General features: G+C 51.1%; 1 long non-coding RNA gene across 1 annotated transcript; it reads right to left on the bottom strand.

Moving 5' to 3' along the window:
• Positions 1-24,322: 24,322 nt before the first annotated feature.
• On the bottom strand, positions 24,323-25,476 carry LOC123346069. Its single transcript, XR_006572913.1, has 3 exons — positions 25,092-25,476; positions 24,843-24,915; positions 24,323-24,453 (listed from the first exon to the last, which is right to left on the bottom strand). It is a non-coding gene; the product is annotated as an uncharacterized LOC123346069 (long non-coding RNA).
• Positions 25,477-26,469: the final 993 nt, after the last annotated feature.

Raw genomic sequence — 26,469 nt, 5'->3', positions numbered from 1 at the left:
ACACACATAACCTGGCTGGGGAGGAGGGACAGTTACAGGAATATAAAAGAAGGGGGCATTTGCTTTTCCTGCCCATGATTAACAATATGCCTGTGTCAAGCGTGTGGGGGGGTGTTGTACCTGGAGCAGAGCACCCACCAATTTTTCCCCATGAGTGCTCCAGCCCCAAAGCACCCACGAAGTCGGCATCTATGGCTGTACCTGGAGTAGAAAAGCAGCAATCAGGGCTGCAGAATGCAAGGGAGGGAGCGACCTCTTAGCTGGGGAAGAAGGTGGATTCACTCTTAACAAGGCTGGAGTAGCTGAACACTTTTATTTAGGGGAAAGGGACATTTTTTTTGTTTTTTTCTTGAGGATCCACGTGTCTGCAGCTCTGTCTTTCCAGCTGGAAGCAGTTTGAATGAGGGAGCGTTCTAACCAGTGTAGCGTCGATTGAGATTTTAAAGGGCCCTTCAAGAATGCAGCACATGCTTCCTCATCTATGGGAAAGACCTTTAAAAACGGCCTTAAATCATCCTAACCAAGAGCCACGCTTCAAATGAGGCTTGGCCGGCACTGTTGAAACTGTGTGAGGAGTTACCTAGTACAGTGCCACAGAGCCGTGTGTGGCAACCGGGTATGGGATTGTCTACGCTGCCAAGTTGTCGACAAAGCTCTTGTCTTTCCCGGGTACTTTAAAAAACTCCCCCAGCCAAAAGACAAAATTTTGCCACGGCCAGTGGCAAGTGAATGTAGCTTTATCAGTGGGAACGCTCTCCTGCCAACAAAGCAAACGCTGCTTGTGGGGCTGGAAGTATTTTGCCGACAAAGAGCATTTACACACGCCGGCTTTTAGCGACGAGGCTGTATGGACACAACCTTGTCGCTAAAACATGCCGTGGTGTAGACAAGCCCTGTGTGAATCAGGGCAGCAAAAAGAGGCTGGTGCCTGAAGAGAATTCCTGTTCTTACCACACTGCGCACCCCAGGCACTGCTGAGCTGTTCAGGCTGAGAGGGAAATGTTCCATTCTAGGGAGGATGAAAGGCCATTTGGGAGGTGATGGCCCAGAGCCTGGCAGGCAAGGGCCCGGTGAGGGCTGGACTCAGCCATTGGAATCAGCTATTTTAGGTCCTGGCTGACATGCCAGCCACCATGTGAAACGCTTCCCTGTGGCCTTTTGACCTGCACACCGAGGTATGTCACTGACAAGTCCCTCTCCTAGGATGGGAGGGGGAAGGCTGCAGGATGATCTCCCACCTCCATGCAGCCAGGGGCCAATGCTTGCCGCTGCCATTCTGGAGTCTCCACGTGTATGTATTGACAAATAACACTGGCAGAATTTTAAAATATTGTGCACAGAATTTTTATTTTTTTGGTGCTGAAAGCCCCCAGGAATATGGCAGCATGGCATCTGCCATAGCTTTCCCGGAGGGAGGCGCGAGTGACAGCATACACCCAGAAACACCCGCGAGACAGTTTTTGTCCCATCATGCACTGGGAGCTTAACCCACAATTCCAATGGGCGGCGGGGACTGCGGGATAGCTTCCCACATTGCACCACTCCGACATTCGATGCTAGCCTCGGTATTATGGACGCACTCCGCCACATTCACGCGCTTTAGTGGGGACACACAACACTGAATGTATAAAATCACTTCCGAAAATTTGAATAGAATAAGTTTGAATTCATTTCATACGGTCGCCGTACGTATTGGAATATCCACCAGTTTTGAGGATTGTCGGCCTCATTCTTTGCAGTTTGCCCGAATCGAGCAATGGCAGTGTGGCCCCCTGGGACCCTGGTCACAACTTCTGAAATGCCTGTGGGGAAAGTTTCATTCAGCCATTGTGGTTCTTTAGCCCCCGCAGACAGGGGGAATGCCCCGTGGCTACCCTCCCCCGCAGGACCTCCAGTTGCACCAGGCACGGGTGAATAACCTGCAGCTGCCCAGCCCGTGTGGGTGAGGCGGGAATCTGCAACTGCACCCCAGCCTGGGAGGAGAGTGACTCAGAGATCCCCAGTCCTTGGGACTGGGAAGATTCCCCCATCGCTCTGACACCAGCCTCTGGTGATGGGGGGGAAGGACCTGCATTTCCCCAGCTTCCATGGGGTCATTCCCCGGGGCCAGGGCCGGCTCTGACTTTTTTGCCACCCCAAACAAAAAACAAAACAAAAAGAAACACCACCTGCGGGGTGGCCAGAGCGGCAAAGCGCACACGCACACGCACACACGGTGGCTGGAGCGGCAAAGGAGAAAGAAAAAAAACCCTGCCAGGCAGCCGGAGCCAAGGTGCAGGGAGACGTCCTGTGCTGCAGACGTGCAGCGGAGTGCGCGCCCAGTCTAGCGGGGGGAGGGGGACGAGGAGGGAGCGGGGGGAGAGAGAGAAGGGGGGCGGCCCGGGCTTCAGCGGGTTGCTCGCCACATGGCCCCTCCCGCCGTACCATCTGCCGGGAGGGCTCTGCGCTGCTCCGGTCGGCGGGGAGAGAAGGACGTGGGCTGCCATGCCGAGTTTGCTGCAGGGCGCTCCCCTCCTCCGGCTCCTCCAGGGCAGCCAGAGCGGCGAACCAAAAAGAAAAAGAAAAAAATGCCCACAGGGACTGGATTCCCCCACACCCGTGAGGAATAGGGAGCTTCAAAAGATTTCCTCCCTGCACCTTGCGCTTGGGAGCTGGGGACAGATTCCCGAGGGGGACGCCCGTTCCTGTTGCCTCTGGAGAGATTTAGGGGGGGGATTCCTCTCCCATCCACACGGCCTGGGGAGCCACAGGGAATTCCCCAAAGCCCAGGGGGGACTGGGGAGTGTAGACGGGCCAACTCACCCCTGCGGCACCTCCTGCTGGTGACTCCGGGAACTAGCTTGTTTGGAGCACCCTCTGCAGGCCGGTGGTCTGCCTGTCCTCTGGCCCGAGTCCCTCCATGGACCCTGGTGCCCTTTCACATGGGCTGCTGCCCACTGGCAGTAACCCCTTTCTCTCTGGGTCTCCCCTCCTCAGGGAACCCCCACCCTCTATCCCCACCTTGCCTCAGTATATGGCCACTGCCAGTCATTGTCTAGCACCATGCCCTGGGGCAGACTGCAGTATCAGCCACTCATCACAGGCAAAGGGGTTTGGACCTGCTGCCTTGGCCTACCCCTGGGCTGCCCTCTGCAACCCCCAGTACCTGTTAGCCCTCTGCTAGGCCGCAGCCTGGGGCTTTCCAGGCTGGAGTTCCCCAGCTCCTCAGCCTTTCCCCAGCCCTGCTTCACTCAGGTACCTTATGTCTCTAGCTCCCTGCAGCCAGGCCCTTCTCTCTCTGAAGGCAGAGAGAGACTGTCTTGGCTTCTGGCTTCCCTGGCCTTCTTATAGGGCCCTGTTGCTCAGTTTGAGGCGTGGCCCCAGCAGACGCACCTGCAGCGGCAATGCATAAGTGAGTGCGCTGCATCAGCCCGGCGTTGGGCTCAGGGCTTTGGCCTTGGCAGCTTCTGCTCCAGTCACATCTCTGGGTGCCCGGACTCAGAGCTTCTGGCCCCCTGTGGCTGCAGCCAGTGCTGGGGCACTGGGCTCAGGACTTTCATGCCTCTCCCAACTCCTGCTGGCGCTCTGGGTGCCTGGGCTCGGGGCTTCTGCCCGGCCTCTGCAGTGAGAGCTCAGGGCTTCCCTTGCAGGTCCTTCTGGGGCTCAAGGGTCCACTTCTCTGGGTGCCCCAAAAATGGTAGGAGCCGAGGTGCTGCCAACAGCAGGGCCCCACCTGCACATCTGGGAACCTCCTCTAGCTTCAGAAAGGTTGCTGGCTGCTGCCCTTGGAGCCCAGGTCTGAAGGCAGCACACAAGTGAGGGTGACAATGCTGTGACCCCCCCACAACCACCTCTGAATTCCCCCATTCTCCCAGGTTGGTCGGTACCCCCATGGTTACAATACCAGGAAATGTCAGGTGGAAACATCTGAAATGGTGACCGTGGTCAATTTCAAGGTGAGAGGGTTTGTAAATTAGTCAAAGTGAGCCCTGAATTTGGTAGGGACGTGGCTATTATGGAGGCCCGAGCAGGTTTGCACTCCTAGTTCTCCGGAAAAGCCATGGAGAATTCCTGCTGCCTGAGAAACTTCCCAGAACAAGCTACCAGGACTGGGGGGGAAACTAAGGAAACCAACCAAAGCCTGAGCTAGGATGGAGAGCATTGATCCAAACGGTGTTTGAACCCCTCCACCCCCACCTGACTGCCCGCAGTGAAACGGACAGAGGGGCACTGATTTCTAGTTGTGAACTTGCTACAGACCGTGAGCTTCAGCACAAGCCGTACAGCCCATACTCTGAACTCTTGGATAAACAGCAAAGCTGGCTTTTCCAAAACCTTTCCCCCCAGTGCCCTGCATCCACTTGGGATTGTGCCCAGCAGAGGCTGGTGGAGGGGAGGGGAAGGGAGAGGAGGCCATGCAAATGTTGTGGCGTCTGCACTACCGCCCAGACACACACACAGCAATGCAGGGCATAATATCCAGGACAGTAAATTATTTGGCCATAACCTACAAAATCCTCAGTGTTGAAAGTCCAATTTCCCTAGAAAACAATGGGAGGGAGGGGTTAGAGAGTTGCAGTAACCACCTGGACTTCCGGTCTCTGGCCAGGCACATCCCCCTCTCCAGAGTTTTCACTGCTATCATCTCCAAACTGGTCCTCCTGATCTAATGTGAGGTCACATCCTGGCCTTTAGGGACATTGGCAGGATCTTCCCTGTTCCCAGCTGCAGCATCACCCTCGTTATCCTGCCTGATAAGGATCCCGCCAGGGCTCAGCTAAATGGCATGTGGCATGACAGGCTCTTTGCTGGGGGCCCTTGACAATGCCCAATCGAGATCTGAATCAGACGGGCACGTGCAGCTGCATTTCCTGACTTTTTACTGGACTCCTGGACCCTCTCATGCTGCTGCTGCAAATGTTCCTTCTCGCTCAGCGCTGAGCAGCAGAATGCTCCTTGCCCTTTGGCTGTGCGACATCCAGACGTCTAGTCCTGCTGCTCTGAAAGAAACCGTCTTCACAGCCCTAATCCCAGGGCCGCCCAGAGGGGGGGGCAAGTGGGGCAATTTGCCCCGGGCCCCGGGCTCCGCAGGGGCCCCCAAGAGAACAGCTGAGGCTCCCGCCTCTGCCCCTCTCCTGGAGCCTTAGCGCATCAAGTGGCGTCCTGAGACAGCGCCGCAGCATGGCCCCAGCGGGGACCCTAAGCCCCACCCCCTCAGAGCCGCGTGGGAGGGGGCGGGGCTGCGAGCTCCAGGCTGAGCTCAGCTCCCTTCGCTCGGCGGGGAGCTCGCAGCCCCGCCCCCTCCCCACGCGGCTCGGAGCGGGGCGGAGCTCGGGCCCCGCCGGAGACACGCTGCAGCAGTTCAGCGACGCGCTGAGGTTCCGGGTGAGGGGGGAGCCGGGGGTAAGGGGCCAGGGCCGGGGGGGTTGGTTAAGGGACAGGGAGTCCTGGGGACAGTCAGGGCACAGGGAGGGGGCAGAGGTTGGGGGAGCGGTCAGCTGAGGTGGTTCAAAAGTTTTGGATTTTTTTTTTAAGCAGAATTTTTTTATTGTTTCTTTAAACAATCAAACACAGCAAGCAGCAAATATTTGGCCACGCGCTTCTGAAACCCCAAACCATATTCAGGTTGACAGACTAATTTCAGCTTTTCAATTAAAAAAACAACAAATTTTGAAGGAAAGCAGACATTGTCCGTGATTTTTTTCTGCTTTTTAAAAACCCCTAGTTTTCGATCCAGAAAAAATTTTGATGCAAAATATTTGTCCAACCCTTTTAATGAGCTTTAGTGCCTTTTAGCACTAGCTGATGCTGAGAACCAGTGATACCTTGTAAAGAAGTTCTCAAAACTGGGTTTGTGCCGAAATGCGGAAGGTTTATTTTTCCCAGGGACACCTGTGGTGGGGCAATTTGCCGTTGGCCCCGCAAGGGCCCTCAGGAGAATATAGTATTGCAATTTTTTTTTAATCGAAGGGGCCCCCAAAATTTCTTTGCCCCAGGCCCTCTGAATTCTCTGGGCGGCCCTGCCTAATCCTGGCAGATATTGATTAAAATCTTGACATGCTCCTCTAAGTGTATTTGCAGCATGAGCTTTCGTGGGTGAATACCCACTTTTTCAGATTCACCCACGAAAGCTCATGCTGCAAAACGTCTGTTAGTCTATAAGGTGCCACAGGATTCTTTGCTGCTTTTACAGAACCAGACTAACATGGCTACCCCTCTGATACCTAAGTGTATTTGTAATTGGACGTGCTTCTTGCTAGGGGGGATTTTCAGACAGATGAACTGCATAAAACAAACAGAGAGAAGCATCAACATGTCTAAGAACTTGCACAATATTTGCACAATATTTGAAGACCATATATTGGTGTCTGTTTACCTCCTGCTGCCGGGAGACGCAGCTGGTATTTTAACGACACACTCACTCCACTTGTGCCTGGCCTGAGATTCAGGAGGGCTAGCTCAGTGGTTTGAGCATTGGCCTACTAAACCTAGTATTGTGAGTTCAATCTTTGAGGAGGCTATCTAGGGAATGGAGGTAAAATTCTGTCTGGGGATGGGTCCTGCTTTGAGCAGGGGGTTGGACTAGATACCTCCTGAGTTCCCTTCCAACCTTGCTATTCTATGAATTCTGTCCTCTTGTGTTGGCAGAACAAATAAACCCCACCTCCAATTACCCCTTACACAATCCATTTGAGTTCAAGAAAGAGAGATCTGTCTTGCAACGAGTTTTAACATTATGGGGCAAAGACTAAGATGAGTGGTCTATTTTTCTTTCAGTTCTAATTTTTTTTTAATAGAACTTAAGATCAGAAGGTACCATTATGATCATCTAGTCTGACCTCCCATAAGATGCAGGCCACAAAAGCTGACCCACCCACTCCTGAAATAATTCTCTCTCTTGACTCAGCTGTTGAAGTCCCCAAATCCTGATTTAAGACTTCAAGTAGCAGATAATCCTCCAGCAAGCGACCCCTGCCCCATGCTGCGGAGGAAAGCGAAAAACCTCCAGGGCCACTGCCAATCTACCCTGGAGGAAAATTCCTTCCCGACCCCAAATATGGTGATCAGCTGAACCCCGAGCATGCGGGCAAGACTCTCCAGCCAGACACTCAGGAAAAAGACTTTCAATATCCCCACATTGACCCTCGGTACTAATTACCAGTGTGGCACGTTATTGACCTATTGACTAAATCACGTTATCCTATCAAACCATTCCCTCCATAAACTTATCAAGCTTAATCTTAAAGCCAGAGAGGTCCTTCGCCCCCATTGTTTCCCTCGGTAGGCTGTTCCAGAATTTCACTCCTCTGATGGTTAGAAACCTTCGTCTAATTTCAAGCCTAAACTTCCCGACTGCCAATTTATATCCATTTGTTCTCATGTCCACATTAGTACTGATCTGAAATAATTCCTCTCCCTCCCTGGTATTTATCCCTCTGATATATTTAAAGAGAGCAATCATATCTCCTCTCAACCTTCTTTTGGTTAAGGAAAACAAACCGAGCTCCTCAAGTCTCCTTTCATACGACAGGCTTTCCATTCCTCGGATCATTCTAGTGGCCCTTCTTTGTACCCGTTCCAGTTTGAATTCATCCTTCTTAAACATGGGAGACCAAAACTGCACACAGTACTCCAAATGAGGTCTCACCAACGCCTTGTATAACGGGACTAGCACCTCCTTATCTCTACTAGAAATACCTCGCCTAATGCATCCCAAGACCGCATTAGCTTTTTTAACGCCACATCACATTGCCGACTCATAGTCATCCTGCGATCAGCCAGTACTCCGAGGTCCTTCTCCTCTTCCATTACTTCCAACTGGTGCGTCCCCAGCTTATAACTAAAATTCCTGTTAGTCATCCCTAAATGCATAACCTTGCACTTCTCACTATTGAATTTCATCCTATTACTAATACTCCAGTTTACAAAGTCATCCAAATCTCCCTGGAGGATATCCCAATCCTTCTCTGAATTGGCAATACCTCCCAACTTCGTGTCATCCGCAAACTTTATCAGCCCACTCCTACTTTTGGTTCCCAGGTCAGTGATAAATAGATTGAATAAAATCGGACCCAAAACCGAACCTTGAGGAACTCCACTGGTAACCTCCCTCCAACCCGACAGATCACCTTTCAATACGACCCGCTGCAGTCTCCCCTTTAACCAGTTCCTTATCCACCTCTGGATTTTCATTTCGATCCTGATCTTTTCCAATGTAACCAGTAATTCTTCATGCGGTACCGTATCAAACGCCTTACTGAAATCAAGATCCACCGCATTTCCCTTGTCTAAAAAATCTGTTACTTTCTCAAAGAAGGAGATCAGGTTGGTTTGGCACGATCTACCTTTCATAAAACCATGTTGTAATTTGTCCCAATTGCCATTGACCTCAAGATCTGTAACTACTCTCTCCTTTAATATTTTTTCTATGACTTTGCATACTACAGATGTTAAACTAACAGGCCTGTAGTTACCCGGGTCACTTTTTTCCCCTTCTTGAAAATAGGAACTATATTAGCTAATCTCCAGTCAAACGGTACAACCCCCGAGTTTAGAGATTCATTAAAAATCATCGCTAACGGGCTTGCAATTTCACTCGCCAATTCCTTTAATATTCTAGGGTGAAGATTATCCGGGCCGCCTGATTTACTACCGTTAAGCTGTTCAAGTTTGGCTTCTACCTCGGATACTGTAATGTCTACCCCCGCACCTTCATTCCCATCAGTCACTCTGCCACTATTCCTAAGCCCTTCATTAGCCTCATTAAAGACCGAGGCAAAATATTCGTTTAGATATTGTGCCATGCCTAGATTATCCTTAATCTCCACTCCATTTACAGTTTTAAGCGGTCCCACTTCTTCTTTCTTTGTTTTCTTCCTATTTATATGGCTAAAAAACCTTTTACTACTGGTTTTAATTCCCTTCGCAAGGTCCATCTCTACCCTGCTTTTGGCCTTTCTCACTGCATCCCTACACCCTCTGACCTCCATAAGGGAGGTTTCTTTGCTGATCCCTCCCATCTTCCACTCCTTGTACGCTTTCTGTTTTTTCTTAATTACCCCTCTGAGACGCTTGCTCATCCAGCTCGGTCTAAAACTGCTACCTACAAACGGTTTTCCCTTTCTCGGGATACAGGCCTCTGACAGCTTCTGCAACTTCAACCTGAAATAATCCCAGGCGTCTTCCGCCTTTAGATCCCTAAATATGTTAGTTCAATCCACTTCCCTAACTAGTCGCCTTAATTTAGTAAAGTTAGCCCTTTTGAAATCGTAAACCTTAGTCTCAGATGCAATTTTGTTTATCCTTCCATTTATTTTGAACCGAATTAGCTCATGATCACTCGAGCCAAGGTTGTCCCCTACAACCATTTCCTTAACAAGGTCCTCACTACTCACCAAAACCAAATCTAAAATGGCATCCCCCCTCGTCGGTTCAGCAACTACTTGATGAAGGAATTCATCAGCTATCACGTCTAGGAAAAGCTGAGCCCTATTATTATTACTAGCATTTGTTCCCCAATCTATATCCGGGAAGTTAAAGTCTCCCATGATCATACAGTTCCTATTAGTATTTACCTCCTTAAAAACATTAAAGAGTTCTCTATCCATATCCAGGCTAGATCCCGGTGGTCTATAGCACACCCCAATCACTATCCCAGGGGAGGCTCTAGTAGTTTTCTTCCCCAATGTGACCATTGCCCAAACAGACTCTGTATTATCCATTCCATTACTAGTTATTTCGTTACAGTTTACCTCATTATTGACATACAATGCTACTCCCCCACCTTTACCTTTGTTTCGATCTTTACCTGAGGAAAGCTTCAAAATCCATTCTGTCGACCAAGAGAAAAGATTGCTTTTCTGTTCTCAAAGTGCTGATGCATTTGACCCCAAAATGTTGTCTTCATTTTCTCTCACAAAATAACTTGCAGTGAAATGGGACCAACTGCCTAAACTATCCTGAACGCTGCATGTCAGAGTTTGGGAATATCAGAATAGATCATCACCTGGCGTCAGTTGTCACAGATCCATCAGCATCAGCAGAGCTATGGTGATTTATACCAAACGAGTGTCTGGTCCATTCTGCTGTACTGAGTTAAAAGGTATCATACGCTGTGCAAATCAAGATGAAAATAGTCTGTTTAAAATTACCTCTTGGTTTCACAGAATCTTATTTAAGGGAGGGTTTTTTCTTTTTTTTCTAAAAATGTGTTTCATTTATTTGAATAGCAAACATTTTCATTTAAAATTTCCCAGAGTAAGTTTTGTGCTGGTGAAATATTCCCAGTCGACAGCCCTGGAGAGAGAAGATTGTGAATAAAGACAATACAGTATGGAATGGGCTTCCCCAGTGCACCATTCTCTGCCCCCATGGAAGCTCTCATGGGTTCGGAGTGGATACACACCGATAAGAGAATGAAATCTCTCTTGCATAGTTGAGTTTTCTTCTTAGTTTGAAGCGGGAGAAGGAATAGGAACATCTGGACTCACCTAGCTTCCAAGGGAACCATCTTTCTTGATGCTGTTTGACCTGCAATTCATTGTGGACCTTTAGGTGGAGATCAGTGGGTATTCTCTAGGAAGCTGCTTCATGACTCTGCTAACGAACTATCTTCTGATAAGGACAGGCTGGTCCTCCCACTGTCTCGATTCACTCATGGTAAATTATAGAGATTTGTAGCTGTAGGTTGTACAGGATGATAAGATACTGCATGTGAGCACGGGAGAGAGGGAGATGTTTTACTTAGTATTCATTAGGGTCCTTTCTTTTGGAGGGGGAAGCTTTTCCAAACTCACTTGCTGCCTCTGCTTCCCCACTGAAGAACTCCAGTTTTAGGCTGTGCAAGAAGCCAGAGCAGGCACGAGGGTTTCACTCATAGTTTTAATTCAGCTCTCGCTGCTTAACTTTGCTATTCATTCATATCTCCTCAGTTAATATACAGTGAACGAGTGTGAACATAATCTTACTGATTTCAACAAGAATGCTGCTTATTGAACTTAGAGTTTATTCCTAGTTTGTGGTTTTAATTGATTTATTATAAATAGCATAGCTCCTGGCTTAGTTATGGAAAAGTAGGTAGACAGGTAGACACTAGACAGACGGATGTTTTTCTATTGGGATAGATAGACAGAGACATGGTTATGGCTGGGGTTAGATAGACAGAAACACGTCATTAGACACACACAGGAGAAAGGAAGGATGGTCCAGAGGTTATCGCACTTGACTAAGACTTGAGGGGTCTGAGTTTAAGTTCTGCCTCCACTGCAGATTTCCTTTGCGACCTTGAGCAAATCACTTAGGGCCAGATTTTTTAAAGGGATTTCAGTTCCTAAATCCCATTGAAATCAGTGGGATTTATGTGGCCTAAATACCTTTAAAAAACCTGGGTTTAGTCTCCCTTTGCCTCAGTTTGTCACTTGTAATATGGAGGCAAGAGAAGGAACGTTGTAAGCAAGAGACAAGAAGTGATTCTTCTGCCCTACTCCGCGCTGATTAGGCCTCAACTGGAGTCTAGTGTCCAGTTCTGGCCACCACTTTTCAGGAAAGATGTGGACCAATTGCAGAGAGTCCAGATAAGAGCGACAAAAACGCGAGTGCCGTGTCTCCGTGTGGCTCCCAGAGAAGCAGCACATCCACTATCTGCCTTCTATTCATAGGGAAAGCCAGGCGGCTCCACACGCTCTCCTTGCCCCAAACACCACCCCTGCATCTCCCATTGGCTGGGAACCACAGCCAATGGGCATGGGTGGCAAGTTTGTAGAAATTTTGGTGGTGCCCAGAACCTGCCCCCCAACTTCGCCCCCCCCAAACTCCACCCCCACCTGCCTAAGGCTCTGGGAGGGGGCTGGGGGGGGGTCTGGGGTGCAGATCCTGGGCTGGGGATTAGGGTGCAGGAGGGGTGCAGGGTGCAGGCTTTGGGATGGAGTTTGGGTGCAGGCTCTGGGCTGGGGGTGGGGACATAGGAAGGCGTGAGGGGTGCACCCTCAGGGAGGGAGTTTGGGGATAGGAGCAGGGGTGGCTCTAGGATTTGCGCCGCCCCAAGCAGGGCGGCACGCCACAGGGGGCGCTCTGGCAGTCGCCGGTCCCGTGGCTCCGGTGGACCTCCTGCAGACGTGCCTGCAGATGGTCCGCTGGTCCCGCGGCTCCGGTAGACCTCCCACAGGCACGGCTGCGGATGCTCCACCGAAGCCGTGGGTCCAGCGGACTCTCCGCAGGCATGCCTGCAGGATGTCCACTGGAGCCACCTGCCGCCCTCCCGCGGGACGCCGCCCCAAGCACGCGCTTGGCGTGCTGGGGTCTGAAGCCGGCCCTGGATGGGAGGTAGTGCAGGGGTGAGGGCTGTGGGGCTGAGGATGAGGGGTTCATGGTGTGGGGGGGCTCAGGGCTGGGGCTGAGGATTAGGGTGCGGGGGGATGAGGGCTCTGGCTGGGGATGAGGGTTTGGGACATTGGGGAGGCTCAGGGTGAGGGCGGAAGGGCAGGGTAAGGGCAGCCTGCCTTGCCATTAGTGGACGGCAGGCACTAGGACCCTGGAGCAGCAGACAGCCGTTCTGCCGGGAGCTGAGAGCAGGCAGGGGAGAGGCTCCGCACTGCTTTTTGTCAGGCAGGGACGCAGCGCGGCGGAGGGGAGGATACGAGGGGGGGGTGGCAGGCGGGGGCTGGGACCTGCTCCAGGCAGGGACACAGCGGGAGGGAGATGCATAGGGGAGCGGGGGCCAGGGCCCGATCCAGGCAAGGCCGGGGGAGAGACCCAGCTCCAACTATTGCTGGAGCAGGGCACCCGGCCCTGAATATTCCTGGAGCCCGGGCACCGCACACAGATATAACCTGCCGCCTATGCCAATGGGAGCTTCAGAGGCAGTGCCTGCAGACAGGGCAGTTTGCCCACCCCTGGGCTAAGGGCACACAGTGTTCGCAGTTACATGGCTCATGATGCTAACCCCCATCACTCCCTGATTAAATCTTCAAACAAGCCCCTTCGTGCTTCCTCCCATTCTGCCCCCCACACTCAGGAGGAGCTCCCTGTAAACATCAGCAAAACGACCTCCTCATCCCAGGGACTGTTTGACTCGCTAATTATTCCCTGTCCAGCAGGCTTGCCATCTCCTTATGAACTTGCTGCCGCAATGGACCAGTTCTGTGGGATGCTTTGCTGGGTGCAGGTTGTGATCACACAGTGTTCATCTTGGGCAACTTTTGTGAGTCAGGCCTGGCCTGCTTGATCATACCTGCCAGTGACTTTGCAGCACAGCCATGACCTCTGTCTTTTCAGTTAGGGTGACCTCTTCACACACCTCAATGCTCTCGAGTGGGATATCCCTATGGCATTCAGGCCTCAGATCAGGAACAGGGGCTGTCTTACAATCCTCTGCACAGAATAGCATCTTGACAATGGCTTCACTGTTGTGAAGCACTTTTAACCTGTTTATATGCACAGTCCGAGGTGCGTCTCTGCTGCGGGGCCTGTGTACATTGCAGGTAACAGCGTGACCCCTCCCTACCACCTCAGAAGGCCCCTCCCATCAGTTTTGCAATTTGTACTTTTCCACAAGGAATAACACCAGCAGCAGATCCCCTGCATCAAATGATCGCTCACAAGGAGAGCGGAACCCCCTTTATCCCAGCGAGCTGGGACCAGGGCCGGATTGGTTAACCAAAACGTCGGATAATCGGATGAATGGGAAAGTGCCAGGCTGCAGCGCCATCTAGGGACCATAGGAGAGATTGTCCACTTCTGGACCTGTGTGCGCTGGTTGTTGGGTTAATACGGAGAACCGGATAACAGAGGGTCAGATAAACAGGGTTCTACTGTATTGTGATCATCCCATTCTTGCCGAGCTGCTTGGCGTCTAGTGAGACTTCGCGTCACTATTCCAATCGTGGATTTAGGGAAACCTAATTTAGGCTCCTCCCTGTGAAAGGGGAAGGAAAAGTGAAGTGCTTCAGTAAGATCAACCTGACCAGAATGAAATGGTTCCATTTTTTTGTTTCAAAAGGCTTCATAAGTTTATATTAGATGAGATTGCGCCTTTCATGTTTTGTGCCACACAAGCAGACAAGTTAGAGAAAATATAAAATACTGTTGATGGAAGTTCCCAACGTCTCGCTAATTTGTTTCTTAGGAGCCAGAACAACACCACATAAGAACCCAAAAATCAGAGGGAGAGAATGCAGGCTACTGCCTATAACAGAGAGGCACAACTCACTGGGGACCTGCTGACTGGCTGCTGCTACGCCCCGATTGTGTGCTGCCCTACTGAGCTCCCTAGCATGCAAGCACGCCCAGGAACCCTGCCCAATGTTTAAAGTCACAGTATTCAATTTTAACACAACCACAAATGCACCAGAGCATCAACATTTTCTGTTTAATGAGGTCTCTCCTTTTTTTGGAACCCTTGTTTCTAAACATGCCATACAGGATTTGAATCAAATTTCAGCCACTAATTATCATGTGGGTGGAATCACCCTTAATGTGTATTCTGGGTAGTTCTGTTGTTGGCTTCTTTAGGAAATTTGGGGAAACAGGAGCACTGGGAAAGCCTGCCCCCCACCCCCAAACACACACACACACCCCCCCACACACATTTGCTGCCCACTGGTGCTGCCTGAGCAGTAGCCTTGTGACATCAGAGATAACTCAGCACTTCCTCCCTCCGCTTCATTTTCATACTTGGGGAGAATGACTAGCACCCTGGCTGTCATGGCAACAGCTACCTTTGACAGCTGATTGCCCCCTTGTTACCAGAACATCATCACAGACAGGAAGTTTGTAATGAAACAGGGCCAGAGCTGGATAACCGGGACAGCCCCTGCTGTGCTCAGTGGGGTTTGTGCTGCGGTACAGTGCAGTGTTCCTTCACAAAGGGCAGGTGTTTGCTACTGTCCTCAGTAAGGCCTAGGTGAAAACAAGATGCAAAATTCCAGCTCTTTTTCTTGGATATTGTTTCTCTGCTTCTTGCACATTCAGGGTTACAGCTGAGAACTTTCACTGACCCTGAAGTTACATAAAATGAGTTTTGTTTTAATGCAGTTTAATTTCATTACTTTCAATACTCTGATCAGTACAGCCCTGAGTGGTAAAAGTGGGATTTTCACAAAGATAACCACGGCACTAAAACATAGATTGAACCAACGCATGAGTAAGAGCTTCACTGTTTAACAGCTTATAGAGGTGCGGACCCATCCCCATGGCACCTCCTGCTGGTGACTTCTGGGAATCAGCTCATTCCAGCTCCGGAGCGCCCTTTGCAGGCCGGTGATCCGCCTGTCCCCTGGCCCCCGTGCCCCTCCCTGGACTCGGTGCCCCTTTAGCTGGGGTGCTGCCCCCGGCAGTAACCCCTTTCTCTCAGGGTTTACCCTGCCCAGGGAACCCCCACCCACTATCCCCACCTCACCTCAGTATACGGCTACTGCCAGTCATCGTCTCACCCCCGTGCCCTGGGGCAGGCTGCAGTAACAGCCATTCATCACTGGCAAGGAGGGTTTGGACCTGCTGCCTTGGCCTATCCCTGGGCTGCCCTCTGCAACTCCCAGGACTTCTTGGCCTTCTGCTAGGCCCTGCTCCAGTCAGGTACCCTGTCTCTAGCTCCCTGCAGCCAGGCCCATCTCCCTCTACAAACAGAGAGGGAGACTGATCCTTCTGGCTTCCCTGACCTTCTTATAAGGCCCTGTTGCTCAGTTTGGGGCGTGGCCCCAGCTGCAGCCACTTCCTCCAATCAGCAAGGGTTTTACCTTGCCCAGCCCAGCCCTCTGCAGGGCTTTTCCAACCCCTTCCAGGCTGGAGCGGGGGTCACCCTGTTACATGGCACAGAGAAATTAACAACAAAAACCCTTCATTTAACGTTACTTACGTTTGCTTTTATCAATAAAATCATTAGGAAATACAAAGTCAAGGTTTTTAAACAGGATGGAAAGGTTACAAAGTGAAGCATTCTCAGGTTAGCAAATGTCCAAAGAAGTGTTGCCCTGGCACCCTCAATTCAGTCCTCTTGTACCTTTGCAGGACGATGCAGATTTTAATGACATGATCCCATAGTATTTTTTTTTCCACTGGACCCCTTCCTTATTCAGTGCACAGGGTTTTCTGCTCTGGGGCTGGGTATTGAAGGAGTCTGTTGCCTGTAGGATCCCTGCCTCATTTCTTGCAGAGTTAACGTTGTACAGGCAATGCTCATTCTGGTATTTCCTAACTTGAGAGTGCTTCACTTTGCAGCCTTTTAGTCCTCTGTGCATTTCCTAATGTTTATCGCTTGCTTTACTGAGGAGAACAGTCTCCATAACAAAGGGCTTGGTTATTTGTGTGTGTGTGATGTCTCCATTATTTATCGGGTCAGTATCACTAGTGTGCGCTTTACAAGCCAGAGAAAGTAAGGACACTCCCTGATACAAAGCCCCTATGATCTGAGGAAGACTGACACAGACAAAGAAAGCAGGAGATGTAAGAACTAGGACGTTCTTTCTTTCTTTTGATGAATAGTCATTTGTTTATTATGAATTATTATTATGATTAAAGAAAGGGTGGTGGGTTGGGGAACTTGTGTGGTGAGGAGGTTCTATGCAGAAGTTCCCATTGTTTGGCACATGCAGCTGATCTGAAGTGCCGCGCAGTGCTAGGTTTTGGGTAGCAAGGCCCCTCACAATGGCAAAGAGCCTTTTCAGAACTCTGATGCAATCTTCTCTTGATGCTCATCATCTCTGGTGGCCTTTAACCTTAGGCTCATCTCAAGCTCTTTCCACCTCTGGAATGCTCTCTGCTGATTTGCTGCCTTCTTGTGGCATGCCCCATTTCTAGCCAGATTTGTCCAGTCCTTTGTTCCTGTAGAACTAAGTGTGGCTGGAACATTAGACTGGAAGAGTTTGCAACAAAAACAGTATGCAGCATTCTGGGGTTTTGAGTACTGTGGCAGAGCTCTGACCTTGCTCCCGTGGGTCCTGCGCTTCTAGGCGGTTTATGCAAGCCTCAGTGGCTCACTGTGACCCTCCACGTAGCCCTTCTCTCTCTAGGGCCAGAGTATCAGAGGGGTAGCCGTGTTAGTCTGGTTCTGTAGAAGCAGCAAAGAATCCTGTGGCACCTTATAGACTAAGGCCTTGTCTACACTACAAGACTATTTCGAATCAACTTAGTTCGAATTTGTGGATTCGACCTTATGAAGTCGAATTTGTGTATCCATACTAAATACAGTAATTCGAATTTCTGAGTCCACATTCACGGGGCCAGCGTCGACTTTGGAAGCGGTGCACTGTGGGAAGCTATCCCACAGTTCCCGCAGTCCCCGCTGCCCATTGGAATGCTGGGTAGAGCCCCCAATGCCTGCTGGGGGGAGAAATGTGTCGAGGGTGGTTTTGGGTCAGTGTCGTCATTGAACCGTCAATCACAACCTCCCTCCCTCCCTCCTTGAAAGCGCCTGCGGGCAATCTGTTCGTGCACTTTTCTGGTCAGTGACAGCGCAGACGCCACAGCACTGCAAGCATGGAGCCCGCTGCGATCATCGCCGTTTTCTCCTCCTCGCACTTTATCGTCCACCTCTTCCACAGTCAGCTGCTGAGAAATTGGGCTACTTTTCAATGGTGCTGCAAGCACTGGGGGACCATAGGGGACGTTTTACAAACATCAACGTCGGGTGGCCGGGCAAGGTTCATGATGCGTGTGTTTTCAGGAACTGTGGGCTGCTCAGACGCCTGCAGGAAGGTAGTTTCTTCCCGGACCACGAAATAACTGTTGTGGATGTGCAGATACCTATAGTCATCCTCGGGGACCCAGCCTGCCCGCTAATGCACTTGCTCATGAAGCCCTATACAGGCGCCTGGGACAGCGACAAGGAACTCTTCAAATACCAGCGAGCAGCGTGACCTGTGACTGTTCAGTTTCTTTACAGAGAAGCTGAACCTGCCCCTGTTTCTTTACCCAGTTACTGTTGACTCTCCTCTTCGGTTACATACCCCGTTCACCCCGTTACCCCCACTTCCAGCACACGTGTAAAAATAAAATACATGTCCCATTATTACTTAACAAAGGTTTCTTTATTCATGACTTTTCGTGAAAGGGTTGAAACTGGGACGCAGGCTGTGCTGGGTAGGGTGTGCGGTGATGTAAAGACCGCCTCTAAACTCAAGGAATGACAGGCTCCTGCTCCTAGAGCGGTCCGCAGTGCCGGAATGCTTCTTTCAACGGAGCCTGCCATCCCTCTTTATGGAATTCTGTGTGCGGGCGGATATGTGACCTTGTGGTGGAGGAGGACGGATACAGATTCCTCAGCTGCGTGACTCAGCGGTCCAGGACAAGGACCGCTGTATAAGATCTGTAACCGCCCTCCCCCGCTGCAAAGTCACATCTCCCCCGCCCACACAGATCCTGGAAACCACCTCCAAAAAACGACCAGGGTGCCTACTGACTGCACCGTGTGTGTGACCCGCTGCTGATCCTGCCCCCGTGTCTGTACCCTGGGAAAGGTGACTGTCCTATGCAATTAACCACCCCCTTCCCCACGCCCCCCATTCAAACACAGTCTTCTTTGAAAAAACATAACGGAAACAGTAATTAACAGCAAAGCATTTCTATTAATTAAGTAGACAGTTAGGGGATGGGACTGGGATTGGGACTACTGTGAGTCTGGAAGTGAAGGACTTCGGCAAATGTAGGGTATGAGAGCTTTTGGGTACTTGAGCACTGTGCTGTGGTGCAGTGACAGTATTCACGTCCCCGGCCGCCCCTCCTCCTGATTATTTTCGGTGAGGGGGGTATGGGACTTTGTGGCAGGGGAGTGCGGTTGCAGATACACTGCAGGGTGTCTCTGTCCTCCTGCGGTCCTGCAGAACATCCACAAGGCGCCTGAGCGTGTCTGTTTGCTCCCTCACTAGTCCAAGCAGCGTTTCAGTCGCCTGCTTGTCTTCCTCACGCCACCTCTCCTCCCGTTCGCTGTGTGAGCGCTGGCACAGAGAGACGGTCTCCCTCCACTGGCTCTGCTGGTCCGCCTCTGCTAGGTAGCAGCCCATACGTTCCTCGAACATCTTGTCCCTTGTCTTTTTCTTTTGCCGCCTAATCTTTGCCAGCCTCTGCGAGGGGGATGCTGTGGCAGGTCTGGAGACAGTGGAAGCTGTGAGATGGGAAACGGAGTGAATTCCTTGCAAAGATACATTTTTGCGAACAATTAACTGAGTCTAGGCTGTCTCTGTGAATTCTGGGTTGAGACCCCTGTGCCTGCTGGGGCACAAATCATTTTCGCGGTGGATTCTGGGTAAATGTCGCCAGTCATTCCTTCCTCCGGGAAAGCAACGGCAGACAATCATTTCAAGCCCGTTTTCCCAGAATTGCCCTGGCATACGCCATAGCGTGGCAACCATGGACACTGTTTTGCCTTTTGTGTATGTCACCGTATGTGTACTAGATGCCGCTGACAGAGGCGGGCCAGCAGCGCTACACAGCAGCATGCTTTTGCATGACAGCAGAGATGGTTACCAGCCATATTGTACCATCTACCATACCATAAATTGGTAATAAGATGGTAATAAGATAGGCATGGTTACCTGTCCTTTTGCACTGCAGTATTTGCTGCTGTCATAAGTGCCCCTGGCCGAGCAGCCAGGGGCGCAAAAGCAAAAATTGGGAATGACTCCCTGAGTCAATCCCTCCTTTTTGGTATCTAAAAATAGAATCAGTCCTGCCTAGATTATGGTCAAGTGTACTAGAGAACAACTGTATCATAGAACCAGAGAGCACAGCTGCTCTGTGTCAGATCCTGCCTAAATTATGAGCTGTATGCTATTCACAGGGGGTGCTCCTGCAACAACACCACCTGTTCATTCCGTTCTTACCCCAGCCTTCCTGGGCTACCATACCATTGTCCCCCCACTTGTGTGATGAAGTAATAAAGAATGCAGGAATAAGACACAGTGACTTGTTTGTGAGAAATGAGTGGAAGGAAGCCTCCAGCTGCAATGATAGTCCAGGCAGGACATTAAGGAGTGTGGATGAAGGAGCCCATCATCCCTCTGCTAGTCCAGGGGCAATTGAATCTTTTATTTACAATGAAGGGTGGGGGCTGATGGAGCTCAGCCCCCTGTTGCAATGATGAGGACGGTTACCAGCCATATTGCACCATCTGCCATCAAAAATTAGGGACAGGCGCCCTTGATCGACCTTACTGATGCTAGTCGGCATGGTTACCAACCCTTTTGCACTGCCCCATGTGCCAATAGGCTGATGATGAGGACGGATACCCATCTTTTTGTACCATCAGCCATCCATAGCGTGGGGGGAGCAAGGATGTTGGTGTTGAGTGCTGCACCATCGCGTCTATCTGCAGCATTCAGTAAAGATAGGGTGACATGTAAAAGAGTCAACAGAGGATTGTTTTCACTTCTGGTGGTGGGTGGGGTGTGTACGCAAATTGCCGAACTATGCCCTGACCCACCGCAGACACTGTGTTTAACCGTAGAAGCATTTGGAGCTCATCCAAGAATGCAGATACTTTTCGGAGACAGCAGGAACTGTGGGATACCTTGCGTCCTCATTCCCCCCTCCCTCCATGAGCGTCCATTATATTCTTTGGCTTTCCGTTACGCTCGTCACGCAGCTGCGTGCTGAGTCTGTGCTATGCCGTCTGTCCGAAGATTTTTTAAAAATACTTTGGACCAGGTGTAAAATTACAGTAATTACCCTAATTAGATGCAGGAGTCTCCGAGCGAGATCACCCTGAGGAGGGTCACTGAAGGAGATAGAGAGCGCATGCTGCGTGAAAGCTAGCACGAACCAGGGCCCGATGCAGCCGTGCTCGGGGAGGTAGTGCTCCCTGAGTACCTCATGAAAGCCTTGCGCGGAAAACTGTGCTACCACGGAGCACCCAATAAGGCAGCTCTCCCCAGGAACCTCCTGCTGATGCTTTTCGATTAACGCAAGGAGAGCTTCGTGGAGATCTCCAAGGATGATTTCTGTTCTATCCCCATATCTAGAGAGACCTCCTTTTCACACAGTTAAGATTCCTGTTATATTAAGAATAAAAGTTAACATGGTTAAAGCACTTACCGACTGCTCCTTCCCCTGATTCAGGGTCTGGGTTAATGGCCGGGGAGGGTTGTTGGGGGATCTCCGTGACGGTGATGAATAGATCCTGGCTGTCGGGGAAACCAGCGTTGTAAGCGCTCTCGCCTGCCTCGTCCTCCACAAACCCTTCCTCATCTTCCCCGTCCGCGAACATCACCGAGGAACTGGCCGTCGACACTGTCCCATCGTCAGAGTCAACGGTCACTGGTGGGGCAGTGGTGGCAGGCTCCGTAGCGTCCGTTTGCCGCTTTGATTTTTTGGTAGCCTTGTCTGGGGTCCTTGATTTTCACGCGGCGCTGCGTTGCATCCCGCCTGTATCCTCTGTCTCTCATGGCTTTGGAGACCTTCTCGTAGGTCTTCGCATTCCCTGTTTTGGAGCGCAGCTCCGAAAGCACAGACTCCTCGCCCCACACACCGATCAGATTGAAGAGTTCCCAGTCAGTCTATGCTGGGTCCTTCTTTCTATTCACGGATAACATTAACTCCTCTGCTGGAGAGCTCTGCATCGTTGCAGGTGCTGCTGAGCTCGCCCCGATGTCCAGCCAGGACGTCAGATTCAAAGTGCCCAGACAGGAAAATGAATTCAAATTTTCCCGGGTCATTTCCTGTGTGGCTGGTCAGAGAATCCAAGCTCGGACTGCTGTCCAGAGCGTCAACAGAGTGGTGCACTGTGGGATAGCTCCCGGAGCTACTAAGTTCGATTTGCATCCACACCTAGCCTAATTCGAGCTAGCCATGTCGAATTTAGCGTTACTCCACCTGTCGGGGTGGAGTACCAAATTCGAACTAAAGAGCCCTCTAGTTCGAATTAAATGGCTTCCTGGTGTGGACGGTTGAGCGGTTAGTTCGAATTAATGCTAATGGTAGCTGTTGTTGGCAGCCAACCTTTCACTGCCAGAGTTGCTACATTTCCCTGGGCCACTTCCCCACAGCTCTCCTACTTCTCCCTTCTTCACCCTTACCTTAGGGCTCCTTTAACGATGGTTTGAGGGTGTCTTCAGTAACGAGCCCTTCAGCTGTACTTCCTCTCCTCTGGATCCCTGGCTCTCCTCTGCCTGACTGGAGTGAGCCCTTTTTATAGTATCAGCAGGGCCTTAGAGTCAGGTGGTCACATTACTTAATGGCCTCACCTGACTCGTTACAGGTTAATTAGAGACAGGTGTTCTCATTAGCCTGGAGCAGCCCCTGCTCTGGTCAGTCAGGGAACAGAAAACTGTTAATCCAGTGGCCAGTATATCTGCCTTCTGCTATACCCAACTGCCCTGGGTCTATCACAGTACATAAGCCATGGCCTCTCCGCTTTGTCACCATTGGGGATTTCACACCAGGAATGTGTTGGATGGAAACTTCTATTTTCATTTTCTTTGGGGAACATGAAGTTTTTCACTTGCTGTGGCCCAGGCAGTACAAGGAAGTCCCTCAGGCTACTGCTCAAGTGGGTCCACAGTCCTGGATCATCTAGATTTAAGGAACTAAACTCAGCAGCAGCTGTATCTTGTGCCTCCACCACACTCTTCTCTAATCTACACTTTTCTTCAGGAATGTGCATGGTTACATCCATTTGAGATGGAGATATGGATGCTGCAGTAGCTGCCAGGTCTCCTGCACTCTGACTACCTGGAAGATCAGGCATCTCCTCACCACTCACATCCTCACTGGGGCCGGAAGGCTCAACGTGAACCATGTGTATCTCAGGAGAGCTCCTTCCTGCTTAGACAGAAAAGCTTCCTTTGCTGTCTTTCCTTTTCTGAATGCTGCCTCAGAGGGGCGTTTTCTTCTTTCACTCATGACTGCTGTTCTGTGCCAGCTAGAGTGGCAGGGGACAAATAAGCAGGCTGGTAGCAGGGTCTGAATGAGGGAAGATATCAGCATCTTAAGGGCCTAACTGGCTCCTACTACTTCAGTTGACTGACTGCCTGTTCTCCTCAAGCGGGTTCAGGGAAGCAGCAGGAAATAGGAAGCTCCCTGAGAAGCTGGTGTTAATCTGTCCAGACTCCTGGGGGTGCTCGAGAGGTACATAAGAGGCTCCTCCTCCTCTCCCTCCCTGCAGCTCCTGTTGCTTTCTGTTATTCCCTCTCCCCTTTTCTCCTGTCTGCCTGTTATGTCTCTTGTTCCCCCTTCCTCCAGCACAGCACTCCACCAGCTCTGTGCATCTCCAGCAGAGAGAAAACATATGCACCAGCACCAGACACAATTTTCTACGCTCTGGATCCTAGTGGTGCCCTGCCACAGTTTGGCACCTGTGGCAGCCGCCTCAGTTCGCCTCATGGTAAGGCCAGCCCTGTCCTGTGGGCACGGAGAACCTAACTCCCATTGAGGTCAGCCAGGGAGGCTGGATGTGCACATTGCAGGAAATAGACGGTCAGGGCAGCATAATCCACTGAAAAAACTGCAGCTTGCTAATTGCAACCCAGGCTCTCCCTGTGTGGCTCTTCGTCCTGCCTCTGCTGGCTGGAGCATGAGCAGAGCTTTCTGAGACAGCTGCTGCGGCTGTGGCCAGCCAGCGAAGTGCATTTCCCATCGTCTCTCTTCTGGCTGTGGATGTTTGACTGCAGCAGCCCCGCAGAGGTCCTGGCCTCGCTCTCTAATGTCCATTCTCCTCTTGCTTTCATGGCGCTTCTTGGACCATGGAGTAGCCTCAGGAAAACATCCCAGCTGTGGACACAGGCACCAGCACCAATTCCCCAAGCCAGAGTCCCCTTTGCAATCCAGGGAACCAGCCTGGGTTGTCTGGAGCGCAGGGTGTGGCCCATGGTGACTGCAGACCCTGCCACTGCTGCACAGCGACTCCTGGGACCCTCTAGCCCATCAGCACTCGGCTCTCCCGCATTCTGCTGAGCGGCTGAGATCTGGGGGAACAGAAACCCTTTGTGAGAGACGGAAAATCTCCTCCCAGGAACACTCTGTCAATGGCTGCCAGAGGCCATCCATGTGAAACCCCAAATGTGCAGCCCCTCGGATTCCCACAGGGGAGATCTCAGCTCATTCACTTGTCACCCGTGGCCGCAGTCTCTGACAGGGGGAATGTAGAGGGGGTTTTTGCCAATCCTCCCTTCTGCAGCGCCCATAACAGGAGGAGGTTTGGCCTTGTGATGTGAGCCCTGGGTCTGAGAATCAGGGCTCCTGGGATCTGGGGCTCTGGAATGCGGTGTGGTCTAGTGGGTGGAGCTGGATTTGTTGACAGTGAATGAGAGGGGCTTGTGCTGAAGGACCCTGGGTCAATCCCCACCAATTCCCGTGATGTCTACATGTGGCCATGATTTTACTTACCTCTCAATGTAGGTTATTTAGCCCATTCCTGGACACAGGTGTTATATCTGCTGCTGGCCACCCCTGAGATGTAGGTCCTTCATCCACACAAGGACATGGCACATCAAGGTCAATCCAGCAGCTCCCATCCGGTCTTCACCTCCGCAATGGACGGCGAGCTCTAACCTGAGCAGAGAAAGACAGGGTGGTGTTCTTCAGGGGAATCTGCTGGAGCTCCTGCATCCCCTGCCCCACCTCACACCCCGACACCCTAAGGGTTTTCCAAAGATACCACTAATCTCGGATAAACAAAGCAGCTGAGATGAGGTCAATGTGGGTGGATTTACTGAGCAGACTGGTTCTAATGGAAGAACAGATTTCTTCCCTGCTCTAGGGAGATTCCCATAGGAAAAGTCTCGGATGGTTGGGGTGGAGGCAATGCAAACCCTCAGCCCCTTGAATGGCAGGAAATCAGGACTCGGGGAGTTAAGGGGTGTCTCTGTCCTGCTGGAGGGAGCAGATCTGGAGATCAAGAAGAGCACTAGTGGCATTGTAGGAAAGCCAGTGACTTCTACCTGTGAAGGTGGCTGAAGCTTCTGGCAGACACTAGAGTCCCGGATCCTTGCACCTCCTTTGGGGATCCCTTTCCTAGGAATAAAATAAGGACACCACACAGAGAATGACATTTGAATCCCAGGTCTGGGATCCAGGGCAAAGGGATGATCTCAGCCAGGCTACGTACCAGGAACCTGATTTTGGTCCCAAGAGCCACAATTACCCAGAGGAGGTTTTCTTCCTCATTTGCTTTCAGGTTATTTACTCACAGTATTCATTTGTCTGCTTTGCCGGGTCTCCACTCTCTGCAGCTGTTCATTGGTTTTAGTAACAGTCTTTCAGTTTTTGCTTCTGTTTCCATTTCTTACAGTGTAGCATCTGCTCAGCACTTTTTAAAAAAATAAAACAATTCAAAACAAAATCCTGATCCTATATTGAAGAGGAAGGTTCCTGAGAATTTGGCTGCAGAACTTTAGTGTCTGCATATTTCAGTCCCTATTATTTATTCAGGTGCAGGTCTGATGTAATCTGCGCCCCCAAGAATGCCCATATGATGCACGGGGGTGGGGGGGGGCTTAGAATACCTGTTAAAAGAGAGTAGATTAAAAGGTGGGGAAATCAACCAATGCATCAGCCCTTCTCTGCATCATTAAAGCACCAGGCATGGGAGCGAAACAGGTTAAAAATCCCCATGGTTCTTTCCCACTAGACAGACATCCAGAAAGAAAAAGGCCTTCAGCCAATTATTTCCTTACACTCAGAAGGGGTGAAATTCAGCCCTGTGCAGACAGCCAGGGCAAGGTCTGTGCATCACAGCGGGGTTAAGTGGCACTTCACTGCCCAGGTGCTGGGAGACTTCGGTGGCAGTTTTCCTCCTGGATTGGAACAGCCGGCTGGAATCCTGTGAGGTACAGAGCAGAGAGAGGTTTGGGCCACAACGTTCACCTCAGAGGCTGAGCTTCTGCAGACTTTTGGGATGTTCCCATCTGAGGAGGAGGATTTTGGCCAGCCCCAGCTCAGAGCTTTCAGTCACTTCAACCAGTGATTCTCTGGCACAGTTGATCTAAAGCAGCTGAACTTTTCAGGCCTTGCCCCCATCTCCGACCCCCCTCCCACCTCGCATTGTCCCCTAACAGCCCTCTCCCTTCTCTCGATCCCTGCCAAGCCCAAATACAGAGCCTAGCCCACGCTCCTCCTCTCTTAGACCCTCTCCTCACACGATCCTCCCCTACCTTTGACAGACTGATCCCGGTGCCCTTTACCCAGCTCCTGGAGAAATCATGGCTCCTCAGGACAACCTGGGAGTGGATGGTTCCAACCTCTGTGTGGGGTGCGTGGTTTTCCGTCTAAGCATCACTGAGAGCCAGCACGTCTCGATTTCACAGGACGAGGGAAGTCTAGGAAGCGCTGCACTTCTTGAGGGCTTCCAACTTCGCCCCATTTATGAATGGCTTCCACCTTATTTGGATCAATTGTAACATCTTCTGGGGAGAGGATGTACCCCCAAAACTCTGTGGAGAGTTGGCTGGAGGTTCCGCTTTTCCAATTCTGCGTTGAGACCATGCTTCCGAAACCTCTCCAGGTTCGGATGTGCTGCGTGTGCTGCTCTGGGTTCTCCAAAAAGAGACGTATGTCACCCGCATAGAT

Source organism: Mauremys mutica, chromosome 12, assembly GCF_020497125.1.
Source record: "Mauremys mutica isolate MM-2020 ecotype Southern chromosome 12, ASM2049712v1, whole genome shotgun sequence".
In the NCBI taxonomy this organism is placed as follows: Eukaryota; Metazoa; Chordata; order Testudines; family Geoemydidae; genus Mauremys; species Mauremys mutica.
The sequence above is the reverse complement of the archived record's forward strand: the minus strand, read 5'-3'. Positions and strand labels throughout refer to the sequence as shown.